At 40.1% G+C, this 12,203-nt stretch overlaps 1 long non-coding RNA gene across 1 annotated transcript; it reads right to left on the bottom strand.

The window, feature by feature from the left end:
* Nucleotides 1-496: 496 nt before the first annotated feature.
* LOC148314960 (uncharacterized) lies at nt 497-4,416 on the bottom strand. The gene is made up of 4 exons (XR_015841381.1): nt 4,286-4,416; nt 3,858-4,046; nt 1,468-1,563; nt 497-571 (listed from the first exon to the last, which is right to left on the bottom strand). It is a non-coding gene; the product is annotated as an uncharacterized LOC148314960 (long non-coding RNA).
* Between the last annotated feature and the right edge of the window lie 7,787 nt (nt 4,417-12,203).

The raw sequence follows: 12,203 nt of genomic DNA, 5'->3' as shown, positions 1-12,203 counted from the left end.
GCTGCTACTCCTCCGAACGGGTGAACGCCCTTGATTAACAACCTGCGTTGAGGTGGCTTTTGAGATTCGTGGTGTGGGAGAAAAATCTCTGAAGGCATTCTTAGACTTCAAGAGAGGGTCCACAATTTTCAAAGATTCACTTCCGTCTGAATCAGAGGCCTCACTTGTATCCGGAATATATTCATCTCCACTGTCATCTGAGTTGGAGTAATAATGCTTATCCATTCCAAAGTCAGCCTGTTTTTTTAATCTAAAAAACAACAACAACGAAATATAAAGGATAGAAGGCAGGAGACCAATAAAATATATGCAATTTGCTTGTAAGATTCCCTGAAATCTATATGGGTTGTTTACCTGTATACTTTTGGTCCTCCTGAGCCTTGGGATAGTAATATGGTCTGGGTCTGAGGCGCAAAGTTCAGGGGCAGGATTTGACAATGATTCGTCAGAATCTGTGTCGTTATTCCAAGGAAGATTCAGCCCATATTTTTTGTCCAAGGGAGGAGACTGGGTTGCATCAGAGTCCAAGAGAAAATTGAGAACCCATTAAATACTTAATCCCCAGATGAATCTGCACAGAAAAAGGTCTTAATTCTATTTGAAAAAAAAAAAAAACTAAAATATTGATGAATGATATGACAAAATAATGTAATAACAAAATTAATTGACCGTAACAAAAAGCTCCCGGGAGGAAAACTACATTAAATGTTTTTTTAACAGGGCAGTGAAAATATTGGAAAATAAAAACGATAATAAATAAAATAATATAAAAAAAGAATTCAATGTGTATCGATGGACCCATATGAAATACTTATATCGCTATGTACTTATCAGCCATATCGCCCAGCCCAATATGTAACTGCAACTTCAAAACCTCGGGCCATAACAGGATTGTAACATGGGATGCATATCTTCATTCCTAAATTTGTAGATCCCGAGGAGGCTGCTCAATGGTCCTGGTAATCTAAACCTCAACCAATTCGGTCACAGCCAATGTTCTCCATCCTTGTTAAGAAGTTTTGAAATGATTTAATAGATATACTATTGCAAACTATACCAGAATTTTAGACATTTTAAACTTTTGATCACAATTTTACCTATTTTCTAAAAATCTGAAGAATCCACATGCCAAATCACCTGCTGTAGACACATAGGTTCTGTTCTGACAGATAATTCAGTTACAGGTTGTGTACTTAAAGCCAATAAGAGGGCAATGCAGCAGTCGACAACCTGACGAAAGCTTAAGTCTCCCAATGAGAGAACTGTAGTGGCTGGTAGGTTCTTAGATTGTAACATAGTAAAGACATATACTAGGCATAACTGTATATCATATGATGATGAGGGAAAATATTATTAGCTACGATTTATGTCCAGATATATTAGAAAACTTGTCCAACCAGCACAGGTCTATCTAACTGTAATTTTAACATCTCAAGACACGACAGGATGACCACATGATACGCATACCTCCTTTTCAGAGTCTGTCAAAACTTGAGAAGGCTGCTTCGATGTTCTGGTGGCATCAACCTCAGCCGATTCAGTCATTGTCGGTTGTCCTCCATCCTAATGAACAAGTTGAATATTAATTTAATGAATTAAAAAAAGAAAATGGATCAGAATTTTACACATTTTAGGCTTTGGCCACCCAAAACAAAAACTAACAAGTTCACGAATGAAACAAAACCAATTACTTTAGCGCATGACAATTAATCTTCAGTAGAGATATGTTGTGACTGATATTTCAGTCACAGGTTGTCTTTTGAACGCCACCAGGGGCGCAATGGAGCACAGGACAGCCAAAAGTCTTCTTGTCGGACACCTGTAGTGGCTGGTAGGTTCTAAGATTATAACATAGTAAAGGCACATACAACTCCTAACTGTATTTCATATGATAATGAAGGAAAAGATGATTAGCTATGATTTATGTCAACAATAAAAATGGCTCTACGGGGTCCCCACAAACACAAACCTGACAGTTGGGTGTCAGATGGCCAACATACCTGACACGCAATTCAACTCAACTGGACCCCACAACACAAGAAAAAGCTGAGTGAGCCTCAAACCAGACATACACATTCACTGACAAATATCCTGTGACACCAGATATATTAGAAGTCTTGTCTAATCAGCACACGTCTATCTAACTGCAATTTTAACATCTCGAGACACGACAGGATGAGTACACGATACGCATACCTCCATTTCTGAGTCTGTAAAGCCTGGAGGAGGCTGCTTCGATGTTTTAGTAGCATCATAAATTTATTGAATTAATTATATTTGAGGTTGGATAAGATTTTTACACATTTTAAGCCTTAGCCACCCAAAACAAAACATAAGCTCATGAATGAAATAAAACTAATTAATTTCGCCCATGCCAATTAATCTTCTGTAGACGCGTGTTGTGACCAGTGTTGTTTTTGGCAGGCATTTTAGATTTTGTCCAAGTCATTTGGACAAAGTGCTGATTTGTTTACATCACATTTAGTCATCCCAATTCGTTATAGTTTTAGTCCAGTTTTAGTCAACGAAAACTAAAAAAAGGGTTTTAGTCCAGTTTTAATCGACGGAAACGCAAAAAAAGTTTTACCCTAGTTTTCGTCAATTTATTCACAAAGGTTTTAGTCCAAGCGGCACGGTGGCCCAACTGGTTAGCAGGATGGCCTCACAATATTGAGGTCGTAGGTACGATTCTGGCTCCGGCCTTCCTGCGTGGGTTTCCTCTGGGTAATTCGGTTTCCTCCCATATTCTTAAAACATGCATGGCAAGTTGCTTGGACACTCTAATTGCCCCTAGGCATGAGTGTGAGCGTGGATGGTTGTTCGTCTATGTATGCCCTGCGATTGGCTGGACACCAATTCAAGGGTGTACCTCGCCTACTGCCGAAGACAGCTGGGATCGGCTCCAACACCCCCCGCGACCCTAGTGAGGAGAAGCGGTACAGATAACGGATGGATGGATGGATGGGTTTAAGTCCATTTGAGTTAAAACAAGGCATTCAAGGTTTCCACCCAATAACAAAGACTTTTGGATGGACTACAAAGGATTCTTCATTACAAACAGAAAAAAGTGGCAACAGTGGAATCAATGCTCACTGCTCCAAAATAAGCAGAGAAGCAAAACATTTTGTTGGGCAACTGTTGTGGCTTTATTTCACTAAAAGCAACATAAAATAATTTATGAACCACATGCTAACAATTTTGTCTCGTCAACGAAAAAAATTCATGTACATCACGTCATGTTTTCGTCATAAAAGAACCTCGTTTAGCTTGTCATCGTCATTAAAAAAGGGGCGTTAACGAAGTATTTTCGTCATAGTCATCAGTGACGAAAACAACACTGGTTGTGACTGATATTTCAGTCCCAGGTTGTCTCCTGAACACCACCAATTGGGCAAGGGGGCGCAGGAAAGCCTGGGGTCTTCTATTTTTACAGTATAGAAAGGCTAAATATCAAATTGAAACAGTGTTTTATATCATGAATATACAGGGTTGGTGCTGGTTCTGGTAGGGAAACCACAACATAAAGATGTCCTTAATTAGTCCCACAATGGGGATATTTGCAATATGGCATATGATGGCCTAACAGGGCCACCGCCCAGAAAAGAGTAACGCAGAACTTTGTAATACTGTCACTCCCTGACCAGTTCGTTGTTCCTGAAGAGCCAAACTTTGACTCAGACCCACAAATTTGAATTACAGATAGTGGACAATGGAGAACTCCCCCAGTCAGTCAGCATGTTCAACTTCCATAGAAACCTCAACATACATTTATTAGATTGCCAAACTAATTGGAAACTACATCACCAGAACACCACAAGTGGGCTCTGTTATTGTACTTAAAGATGCATCTTACAAACCTGTGTTCTCCAAGGCCAGCTGGTCCATAGTCTTAAGTTATTTCTTCGCCAACATCAATGTCTCGGAGCGCAAACAGACAGAGGTGTGGTCTGTCCTCTGTTGTCTTCTTCTTCATTTTACAGTTGGGGTGCATGTGGTCATCATTAACCAGTCTTCCCAGACTGCCATCTTCTTGAGCGGCATCAACACTTAAAATAGATTTAAAAAAAAAAAAAAACAATTATTCAATCAATGTCAGAAATTAATCTTTGAGACAATCTTGTGTACACAAAACATAAAAATAGGAAATCCACAATTTTTAAATCTTCTAAATCAAATCATACAAGAAATTTCTATTGGAATCAGACCCTATTAACAGCTTGTCTTTGAGACTTCATGGTCTATATTTTCATTTGTACAGATTCAACGCATGAATAAAAGTAATTACCGTATTTTCGCAGTCATAAGCAAACAAAGCTTGTCAGTCGATGCGTCCATTAAATGGACAAAGTACCACTCACGTCCATCAGCCCTTGTCATCAACGAGCTGTTGGAAGTGCATGTTAGCACACCCTGCTGGGCAAAGAGTGAGTTGTCCATGCTTACAATCGACCGTGACAAATACACCATCTGACTATAATGTTTGGGTGATGGTGTTGGAAAAAGCTGGACAAAGGGCAGCTGTCCACAATGTTTTAGTCTGTCTTATCATTTATGTTATTGCAAGCAAGAAACGTCCCAGGTTTAGACAACAGACAAAAAGTCCAAAGCATAACAGCACATCTCTTTAAACAGCCATGCAAATCTCTCTAAACAGCTATGGGATTGTGGGTCTCTGCTCCCAGAATGCATTGCTTGAATTAGCTAAGGCTGAGTGGCTTTTGTATTATTTTCATTTTTTTTGGGTATATTGATGGCATGAGAGATACATGTTTGTGTTAATCTTATTTCTATGTTTCATTGTTTGCTTGTATGATGAGTTTTTTATTTTTTTTTGAAACCGTGACTCTAAGGAGTGTGGTGAGCAGCCAAGTCCCTCCCCTGACGTTGCTTTGTAGGCTATTGCCAATGCACCTAATATTGGCCTGAGCCATTGTCAGCTATTGTCAATAGAGACTTGGCGTCTGCTGCAACAATGGGGTGATTGCTCATGTTATTGGGGCATAGTAGGCTGCTATCGGCTGTGTCAGTGTGGGCAGCTCTGCCAAGTTCATGCTATGCTAACAGCAGCTGTGCTATCGTCTTGTCAGGCGGTGCGTCCAGTATATGTTACAAAGACAGAAATAGCGGCCTCAACAGGTGTTGCGCCCTTTGACACGGCGCGTCTTTTGGGTGCGAAAATACGGTATACATTTTTGCTTAGAGAATGATTTTTCCCCTAACACTTATGGGATGAGTATGTGTTTATTTTTTTAAATAAAAACAAAAATAAGATAACATCTCAATCTTTGCCTCACCTCCAAGTTTTTTCTTGCCGGCGGAAGTCAAACAAAAAGACAGTGCCTCTTCCATCCATCTTCCTGCGTTGAGATTTATCAGAATCTATCAATTTTCCTCTGTACTCCATAATAAAGAATAAAGTCGTCTTTCCTGAAAGGGGCCTTGGTAAATACTCCTCGACCTAGTTAACAGGGAAATCAAGATAGCTTCGTCATATTTTTAAGCACACAAATAAGGAGTCATCATATTCATTTGGGCCACTATACTAATGTAGGGTGGTTTGAAACATTGCTTCTTGTGAGGGATAGAGCAGAGCCCTTCTTTATGATTTTAAAGGAACAGACCAGCCAAAATTCATTTTCCAGCATTGCATTAGCCAGTATGTATTAGGACTGAAAGTACAAATGTCAATGGCACCTGGTTACGTAAAAAAAAAACTTTAAGATTATTTAGTTTCATAACAATGACATACACTGTATACACAGTCATATTGGATCGCGTCACGTGATCTCTGTGACGTATAACGTGCTTTACACTAGACTATCAATATCGGACTTGTTCACTGGTCTATTGTGGTATAAAAATGCCGGAGGGCGTCATCAAGTACAGCCTTAATTTAGGTAGAACTCCTACCATCAGGTTTCACGCTCACTGAAATAACTTGAAACTGACAAAAGAAAAGGTCAAGACACTCTTAATGTAAAATAACCACTGAAAAAACGATGTCAGCTTGGTTATCAGAAAACAATAATATATCTTAGCAAAAGCGTTAACATCATACCTTTAAATGAGTTTATATACTTCGCTTCTAACTCTGCAGTCTTGTCCAGACCCTTGACTGCATGTTCAATAGTATCCTGCTTTGGGGACTTCCTGCATCTCAGGGAAGGCATTGTTTATTCTATAAAGAAAAAAGACAGTTTTGTGTTGAGAATTATTAATACTATAGGCTAAATGGAGTTTTAACAATATCAGTGTAAGAAAAATAAATTATAAATTAAAAAAATATCAATCCCTCCATCCCAATTAATGATTTCAACCATAATAGTTTATATTGAAGTTTAAACAACAGACAGACAGATTTATGCAGTGTGACTACAAAAATCTTACCAAAATTGCATTCACAGTAACCTTTGCTTTAAGAATCATGTAATTAACCAGTGAACATCGTGTCTTACACAAAAATTAATGACAGAAATTATCATGGTACTTGCATTCTGTTGTTCTATAACAAAAGTGCAAGCTGTTAGCTCCGCAAAGCTAACGCAACAAGCTAGCGTCCCTCGTGCTCACATTCAATGCAAACCTGACCACCGGATGAAAATACGCGTCGGTTTAGTTCTTTAAATGAGTAAAAGCACCATGACGTTTTATAATTATTCAATGCTTAACTGGAGCTCGTCAATTATGTCGATGTAGGAGCACATGTTTGCTAGGCCAGTGTTGTAGGCCCACATCCATGGTGCTACTTTGTATAGTGTTTTCCACACAACTATCTCTAACCATGAACAAATGCACTCGAGGCATGTTTTGAATAAAAACAAACGAAAAACACTTACCTCTCCGTTTCAACAGCAGTTCGAACTTCGAAGTGGTGATATTCTCCAGCGTTAAGCACCTGCTCGAACTGCGAATAGGTCAAATTCAACAGCGTCTTTTTTCTGTCTTAATAAGGACGCGATGAGAGGAGGAGCGCTTGCCTTTTCGTCAGCACGCCCCGCGCGGGTGGTGCTGCTTTATCACTCTCTATCTGTGCCCGCCCGCCGGCATGTCGATAGAAAAATAATATTCCTTCAAACATTACTTTCATCTTCTTAACGTTTTGTAGTGAATTTAACAGGTTCACCACTTTTTTCAAATACACCAATGGAAAACAGGTCTTAATTGAGGAAACATACAAAGAGCGTCTCACAAACACCTTATGATGAGCAATGTAATTTGATCACGTTTTTTGTCACTGCCTGGACGTCGGTTCACTGGCCTGGTGGCAGTGGCTTGTAGACACTGTCACTGAGTGGGAACGGATCTCAAGGTGGGTCAAACTAACCCAAGCAGTGGATCGGTCCGTTTTTTAAATTTATTAATTTTTTTATTTTATGTATTTATTTATTATTTAATACAAGGGCTTCGGCTCACTACCAGTGGGCGGGACCAAAGAATTTGGGTTTCCTTTGAGCTAGGAGGCAGTCAAAGGCAGTCCAATCCCCGGCAACATAAAGCGCCTAGCTCTGGGGACATGGAATGTCATTTCTCTGGTAGGGAATGAACCCGAGCTGGTGTGTGACTAGACCAGTGGTTCTCAATTATTTCCTGTCATGCCCCCCCTACCAAGAAGAAAACAATTCGCACCCCCCCCACCACAATTTTTTTTTACATTTCGTACTAATGTACATGTTCTTTGCATATTAATGTTAGATTGTCAATAAAATATCTTACCTTAACAAAGCTAAATTGATAAAAAAATATATCATTTTGAGAACGACTATTGTGAGGATCTCGAAACTCAGTACTCTGTGGTGCTAATATTGATGAGATGATAAATATGTTGAAGCCACAGAACAAAAAGATTAGATATTGTTTGGAAATTAATGACGTACATAACAAAGGAATATCAGCCTTGATTGGAGTACATTACTGCATTTAAATTTTTAATAAAAATGAAACAATTATTGATGTTATGACCACTATGAAGAATTTAAAAAAACAATATATAGGGATAATTATAGTTTTCATTTTGTTATGTTTAGTCTGTTCATGTTGCATTATTTTTATGACAAAGATGATGGTTAATCGTAGGTTTGTTGCCCAAATGTACCGTTACAACCTGATTAATGTTGAGAATGACGAACTCAAACTGGACACTAAAACGTAAAAACACATGGACTTCTTGCCCCTGTCCACACACGTGCACACACACACACACCATACACGAAGATCCGGGAGGTAAGGACGGCTGTCCTCTCCTACAACGAGGCAAGGGCCTCCACCAAGTCACCCCAGGGACAAGTTTTATTCCCTGATGGTCATCAAATTATGAGGATCTCATTCTACGCCGGAAGGGAGGAGGGGAATTTTTCCCTAATGTGAGGTTTTCGCTCCTCCACTGATGATCACACTGTTGTATGATTTCATTATGATGATCTGTCTTAAAGCCGTAAGGACATGATTTTTAAATCCACAACAGGGGGGAAATGTAAGATGGGCTGAGGATAGGTAATCAGTTTGTGTATTCATAATCATGTTTTTATACACTCATTAATGTTTAACACACACAGAGACACTTACTTGTTATTTTAACACACACACACACAGACACCCCATCCTGAAGATGTGTTTAGTTAAACTGACCTTGGGTTATGATTTTCTGCCTGCTGGAGTCCCTGGTGATTAGTTATTGATGCTTTAGTTAAACTGACCTTTATACCGTGAGTTATTGATGTTTTCTGTCTCTTGGTGATTAGTTGTTGATGCTTTTCTGTCTTCTGGTGATTAGTTATTGATGAGTTAGTTTCAATAAAAAGGCAGAACGGAGGGTGAGAGTCAGAGGGTGTGCGGGATTGAACTGGCAAGACGGCTGTTTCGCCTCCTGGCTCCCTCTCCCATTCTGAATGGCACAAAACGAAAACTTTAGTAAGTTATTTCAGTCTAAAAAAAGGCGTCAGGGCATTTTTAAACCGGACAGTAAGTCGTCACTGTCTTGGTTCCTTTTTGTGCCTTGACCCATCCCGGAATTATTGAAAGGATGCAGTCCTATTTACAGGCCCCAGTGACACCCCAGGTTTCTGTTGTTTGTACGAGGGCGCTTAATAGGTACTGCTATTCACAATCGTCTTAGGCTGTTTCTTTGCAGAAGTTTATGGACAATGTGTAGTGCTGTAGGATGCAGTCTAGAGCATTCTTGACATTGAAGCTTTTGTTTCCAGCAACTGCTAATGCGACCGTGCATCAAACATGCAAAACACAGACCCTTGCTCCTCAAGAAGTCAATCTTATCCTTGTGATGCTTTCTCCTAAATTCCTTACAAATTGTGAGACTGTTGCTCTCCATTACAATTAGCACATGGTTTGGCAATAGCATCCACTGAAACAGGTTCTGCCTTTGGCGTGGTGGTTTTGTTGTTTTCCATCTTGGCGGGCACAATGACTGTTGTGAAGACTTTCTTTGATTTTGGTGTTTCTGTGTGTTGTGATTTTGTTTTCTGTTTTATAGAATCTTTCGTGCTTGTCAACAAAGTCAACAAAATCCTTAAACTTCACTCTTCTATTTGTTCTTTCTTGGAGATTGCAGGCAAATTTTCTCCAAGATTCTATAAGTCTGTATGGAAGTTTGTTTGCCAATGCCTTTATATTAGCCATGTTGTCCAAGTCCTCCATGTAATTAACATCTGCCATTATGTTCAAACAGCCCATAAGGAATAATGTGAAAGACTGAAGTGCAACACCATCTTCAGACTTGATTGTTGGCCAATCCATGGCTTCCTTTAAATATGCTTCTGCTATCATGAAGTCATCACCATAAAACTCCTTCAAGATTTGTTTTGCTTTGGTATATCCTGTCAGAGGTTCCATATGGATGCAGCTCTTCACCAACTCATGTGGTTGTTCACTAGTATACTGCAGCTAAAATTGAAGATGATCACGGTTATCACTTGTACGGCCTTCAATCCCATGTTTAATGGCACCTATACAGGTTTTATAATGCAGAGGGTCGCCTTTAAACGTAGGAATGGAAAGTTCGGGAAGTAGCGATGCTTTTTGACTCTTTGCTAAGTATTCTGCGACACTGGCTTGCTGTGAGATTGCTTGGCAAAGGCCATCAAGCACATGTCCCTGTTGTTCTCTACTTTCTGTCTGATGTGGAAATCTAGCCATTGGAATAGTCGAAGTGGGAGCATTTCAGGTCAACACTGCTTGTTGCTCTGATAGGCTGTGATGGTAATTGAATGTTTTTCCTTGTTTAAATTGTAACACACTCATCAGGAATGTGGATACCATCCTCCTGGGTATTTTCATATCTTCTCAAGACATCCAATTTAGCATCAGACTCAGGGAGTGCCGTTTGCATTGCATGCATTTGCTTCTTTGCCTTAATTGCAGCTTCTTCTTGCTCAAGTGCCAACCTTTGTTGTAAATCAGCAGCCTTTGCCTTTAAACATGCTCGTTCCATTTGAGCCTTTAATTTAATTGAAGACGTTGACAGAAGTGAGCTTCTGTCTGTTAGATTCTTTACTTCTACTTCTATGGGTGTAGTTAGTTGATGCAGATCTACTATCATCAGGTGATATTTGTTTATTGCATCCTTCCTCTGCACGTTTCAAAACGTCCTTCTTCCATTGCTCACATTTCCATTAATTACATTTTTTGGATCAAACCAGTTATTTTGGTCATCGGCAAAATCCTCTTCAGTCTTTAAATTTTGCACACCGGAATTGAGGTCCACAAATTCTTGCTCCATGCCGCTAAAGCAAACACGAAGCTCAGTTTTTTACAGCGTCAACATTTGCATCATCCTCCATCAATTGTTCAATTTGACGTTGCATGGAGGTCAATTGAGCAAATTTGCACCTGCGTGCCTGCATCCGTTTAGGCTTGTGATCTTCTACAGCTTTTCTCCGTCATTTTTAATGTCCGCTTTCCACTGTCTTGTTCCTCCATGTCAATCCACAATCAAGCAAACAAAAACGTCAAACTGACTGTAGCGTCTCAATTTGTAGGTCAGCTGAATGACGATCAAAGTTTTAAGCAGTTTACTCACGCACCTGTTACGTGCACGTCCTTGTTAACTCGCGATGCTTGTCAAGTATGGACGCATGCTAACAGCTAGCAGCTCATTGTCCCGACTGGAAAGTTGCTCCTTAGCTGTGATGTGCCTAGGGTTACACTATCTATCATTAACAAACACAGCCAGCCCTCCTCTTTCCTCTTACCGCTTTCCAGTGTCCTGTCCGCAAGTAGTATTTGGAAGCCGTCAAATTCCACGACGGTGTCCGGCGTTAGGTCTGTTAGCCATGAATCCGTGAACATCAGCAAGCTAGCTCATTGGAAGTTCCTCTCGTGCCGCGTCCATTTTCTTGGGAAGGTATCTAACATTTCCCATAAAAACGGACAGGAGGACGGGGTGGTCACGCCTCCTCTTTGCCTGGCGTTTCGCCCCCGCGCGACATCCCCCGTCTCTTCCTCCTCAACTCGTGGGGGATATCGGGTCTCGCTCCGGGAGTCGGCACGGGGTTAGCACGAAGTGCTAACAGCTGATCTCTTGTGTAAACGATTGATCCGTAGCTCCCAGTGACATCTCCGGACACGATCACGCAAAAAACAGCCCCCAGCAGCAATAAAACCACCGCAATTTGGATGTCCATTGCTGCGATGAGGTAAAATAAATAAAACTGGGTAAAGGAAAAAACACGCGAAAAAGGCTCAAATAGTGAGCCGTGCTGCTTTAGCAGGTAGCCACTCGCGTGGTGACGGAACCGTAAAAACAAATGTGGTCCCATCAAAATCTGATGGGATATTTAAAAATAAAAGCGTGAAAATTTGCTTATTTGTCTGTCGTCACCAATGATTAAAAAAATTAAAATCATTACAAAATCCTCAAGCTATCGTGATACCAGACAAGTTCTGCGGGACACCAGACCACCCCAGTTGTCCACAAAAAGTGGTCACTTCAAAATTTGATGTGGCATTTAAAAATAAAAAAATCACCTGAAATATGCACTGTGATCAACACTGATTTAAAAGAAAAATCTTTAAAAAATATCCTCAAACTATCGTGATACCAAACCAGGATTGGGGATACTAGACCACACCAGCTGTCCACCAAAAGTGGTCACATCAAAATGTGATGTGGCACTTCAAAATAAAAGTAGCCTGAAATTCGCTTATTTCACGGTCATCACCACTGAGTTAAAAAAAAAATAGCTCGAGCT

Source organism: Idiotropiscis lumnitzeri, unplaced genomic scaffold (genome assembly GCF_059441095.1).
Source record: "Idiotropiscis lumnitzeri isolate Australia: NSW breed Sydney's pygmy pipehorse unplaced genomic scaffold, RoL_Ilum_1.0 HiC_scaffold_176, whole genome shotgun sequence".
Taxonomy (NCBI): domain Eukaryota; kingdom Metazoa; phylum Chordata; class Actinopteri; order Syngnathiformes; family Syngnathidae; genus Idiotropiscis; species Idiotropiscis lumnitzeri.
The sequence above is the reverse complement of the archived record's forward strand: the minus strand, read 5'-3'. Positions and strand labels throughout refer to the sequence as shown.